Raw genomic sequence first — 4,327 nt, 5'->3', positions numbered from 1 at the left:
GGATTAATGCTCCCTGGAGACGCGAACCGTTTCAAACGATTCAGTCCGATTTGGTGAACTGGTTCAACCGGTTCACTAAGAAGAACCGGTTAAATTGAACGATTCGTTCGCGAACCGGTCATCACTACCATTAATATCAAACTGGGAACAGACAAGGACGAGAGGTACTCTCACAAACATGACACAGACTGTCAGCCAGTCATAACATGCAATCCACACGTAAACAGTAGTGCTGCTAGTAGTGGAGGGGAACGAAGCTATTCGAAAGTCTGAATCAATTGAACCATTTGTTTCTCAAAATGATTCAGTTTCGAAGCGCTCGAAACATAACCTGCTTCACAAGACGTGTATTGATGGATTTGAGTCCATCAATGTGGATTATGCTCTTATCAGCTGCTTGAACTCTCATTCTGACGACACCCATTCACTATAGAGGATCCATTAGTGAGCAAGTGATTAAGCTACATTTATCCAAAATCTGGTTTGATGAAGAAACAAATTAATCTACATATTCAGTGCATTTTCAGCAAATTTTCCTTTTTTCAGTTAATGTGTATCCTGTTGTAGTGTACACCCTGTTGGCCAGTCAGAAATAAGCCCTGAGTTACAGCACTGTGTTGACTGGCTTCAGTGCTACTTCATGAAACCCGAGTCCGTCAGTGCTCTTCCTTTGCCTACCTTACACAATCCGCTAATGCAGAGTGGTTAGTCACATACACACACTACTCCACTACACCCGTAGTTCACTTACAGCAAAAACAAGGATTTTAAGTGCCACTGTTTTCCTCTCTCTCTTTCTCAGACTCTTTTAAAGCACATGTGCTGTGGACTCTGTTTAAGGAAGTGGGACTTGGTAAAACGGTCTCCTACAAGCTGCTTGCTGATATGATTGGGAATCCAAAAGCTGTGCGAGCAGTGGGTTCAGCCATGAAGAATAACCCGGTGAGTTTGTTGCAATGATCATGACAGATTGATTTATCTTGAGGTATTTTTTCTCATTTGATGCAGTCTTGTCTGTGTTGTTCACTCAGATTCCCCTGATCGTGCCGTGCCACCGGGTGCTGCATAGTTCAGGGGGCAGTGGCTCATATATGGGAGGAAAGGGAGATGATATTAAAGTTTGGTTGCTCACTCATGAAAAAAAGCATTGGAGCTCAATGCATCAAAGAGTGAAAAATCCATCCGATGGACCCCAAAACCACTTCACACTGCTTCTCAGTTTGTCCACAAACTTTTTGTTCATTAAATTTTTTGATTGATTGGACAAATTATATTACACTTTAGCAAACACAGTCTTTGTTATAATCCATATATTGTATATGGCAGTTAATTATAATTAGTGTTTATTTACTTTAATTGCAGTATGCAGGTAAATTTTTTTTTTAAGTTGATGCAGTGATTGTGTTTTTGAGAGTAGGTGGTTTGATTAGTTGTTGTTCTGGTTGTCAGTGTTACATTGACATTGTTAAAATGTGATATGAAAAATCATTTTGTAGACCTGCTGTTTAATCCAAAGGATTATGGAAAATTACTTGAAATAAATTTATATATAAATGTCTTAAGATAATAAACAGCTCTGTAAAGCAAAAATTAAACAACATATATAAATGTTTTAAACATTTATAATCAGAACCATTATTGATAGTTGATTGCCAATCATAATTGATAATAATTGAGCACCGAATCAGCATATTACAATGATTTCTGAAGTATCATGTGACACTGAAGACTGGAGCAATGGCTTTTGAAAAATCAGCTTTACCATTACCGGAATAAATTACATTTCAAAATATATTCAAATAGAAAATAGTTATTTTGATTGTTTTTATTGCCATATTATTTTTATTTTATTTAGTTATTTTTGCATGCTATATTAATAGTTTTATTGTGTGCTACTCCATAATATGTCTAACCTAACGCAAATTCAGTTATTCTCTTGAGCACAAATACCAAAGATTTCTGATGAAATAGTCTAAGAATCGCCTGAGAAAGTTCCTCTGGATGTCACAGACAGTCATGATCTCTTTAATGGGAGGATGAAGGAGGGGCGTCCCTGGGGAGATCTCCACAGTCAGTGGTGTGATACTGCTATATATTGTGTTTGATCACATGTGACATGTGCTGCTTCCACTGCCTCAGGCTGAGCTGATCTCTCACTAAGCCTTCACATACGGTTTCATGCCACCTTACAAAAGAGCAATTTGTGCCTGACAGAATAAAACAGTTGGATCATGCTCAGTGAACACAAACCCTCCCTATAATTTCAAATCATTCAATGGAGTGTGGGAGCTGCTTTTATAACTGTATAGGTTTGTATCCATTTCATGTGACACTTTCCACACAAAAGTCTGAAACTCTTTCATTTTCTTTTTCAGTAAATGATCAGAAAAAAATTGCTGTTTTCTATTCTTTTTTTTTAAATAATATTTTTAATTTACCTTATCTGTTTAGTTTTTGTTACTAAAAACCTGACTAATGTGTAATTTTGTACAATAAATATAAAAAACATGGATGTATATTATTTAGCCTGCTGTAAATTAAGTTGTCTTAGCAGGGATCAAATGTTATCTAGTTGAAAAACGTATATTTCCAATTTGTGTAATTTATTTCATTTCAATTAACTTTTTTTATTCCAAGTAACAGCGTTTTAGTTTACAATAATAACCCTGATGTATATCTAAAGTGACTTACAAATGAGTAATACAACAAGCGATTCATATTACTCATATAATAACATGCTACAGTTTCAAACCACTTTTTTTTTTTCTAAAAGGTTTCCAGCTTTTAGAATGTAACATAAATGTTAGAACAGGAATAGATATTTCATAGGAAGTTTTCTTACAATAACTTTGGTAGCAGGTTAAATGGTTAAGCTTAGTGAATGCAGCCAACACTCCAATTTAACTACCATATATCATACTATATTAATCTCTATAATGTTTTTTTTAAATGTGATAGGATCATATGGGTGTATCGAGGCTCAGATTGCTTCTAAAAAATCCAATAAAGTTTAAATGATAAAAACTGAAAATGTCTTTCTTTGTGTCTGTCTTTGTTTGTCTTTTTATTGCATGGTTTGCTGCATAAACAGTTTAACATTTTCATGGTGTAATAGCATTTAGACCAAACTGCATAAAACTTCACAGGAAGCGATGTTGGATGATGTTCTTTTGAGATGTCATATTCAAACATAACATAACATATTCTAACAAACAAGTTAAAATGTTAAATCCATGTAAGGTATAAGATTTAACATTTACATTTAACATTCTATTACCTCTACACTTGAACAAGGGACATGATCCAGGGGGAGTATCCATGTAATTAGTCTACTGTAAATCAGTTGTCAGGGTAAGACGTGATCAAACTGCATTAATGGTTCAGAATGATAATAAACTATGATTAAAGAGTAAAGATTCTCTATTGATTGATAGAATGATGGTGATTTACAATATGATCCCTTTGCAGCATTAGCCCCATGCTGCTGTTTTAATCTTCAAAGCATGTAATGTGTCAGAATCATTTGTACACATGGGTTATGGGTTACTTAAAGAAATGGTTCTGATTTAGGGAGCAGGTTTTTGCTAACCACTAACCCTCACCTTTGAGACCCTATTCTTTCTAAGAAGATTTTCAGTTTGTATCTGTCACAGGTGAATGCATCATGCTGTGTAGGTGCTGCATAAAACTTCATGTTCAGAGGTGATAATGTCTAAGCACTTAAATAGGATTAATGTGTCACACCTGTGTGCCGTTCACACCATGCAATCCCAGATATCACCTCAGAGATTCACCTTTGACACTCAAATTTCACTTATACTAACAGCTCTCTGAATTTCCTTCATTTTGGGAACTATGTGAAGCTACTGAGCAAAGTCATCAGTATCAGAAGTGTAAAGCTGTCTCATTTTAAAATCCAAATATAGAAGGCCTGTTGGAGAAGGTACATGTTCAGGTGCTAATAGCTCAGCTATTTGACCACCTGTCAGTCCTAATAATTTGTATTATTGACACACTTTTATTGAACCTTACAGATGTAATCGGTTTACTGACAGTTCGGACAAACTCGATGCAAGTCAGTTAAGCAGAACACAATGCCTACTGATTTACCGAAATAATTTAATTCAGTTTTCATAGTTTCATAGTCAACGCAGTTTTATTCATATTATTCAGTGCTTTGAAAACACTGAAATATCATACTAACAAATGCGATAAGATAACAGGTAGGCTAATTTTTGTAAACACTTATTATATATTTATTGGCAACAAATGTAATCGGCTTCAGTCTTAAATATTAACATACATTACAGTCTAATGAGTGCATAAA

General features: G+C 35.0%; 1 pseudogene; it reads left to right on the top strand.

The window, feature by feature from the left end:
- LOC107717069 (methylated-DNA--protein-cysteine methyltransferase-like) overlaps positions 1 to 1,279 on the top strand; it is a 2,827-nt pseudogene extending 1,548 nt beyond the window's left edge.
- Positions 1,280 to 4,327: the final 3,048 nt, after the last annotated feature.

Source organism: Sinocyclocheilus rhinocerous, unplaced genomic scaffold (genome assembly GCF_001515625.1).
Source record: "Sinocyclocheilus rhinocerous isolate Xijiao unplaced genomic scaffold, SAMN03320098_v1.1 scaffold119, whole genome shotgun sequence".
Classification (NCBI taxonomy): Eukaryota; Metazoa; Chordata; class Actinopteri; order Cypriniformes; family Cyprinidae; genus Sinocyclocheilus; species Sinocyclocheilus rhinocerous.
The sequence above is the reverse complement of the archived record's forward strand: the minus strand, read 5'-3'. Positions and strand labels throughout refer to the sequence as shown.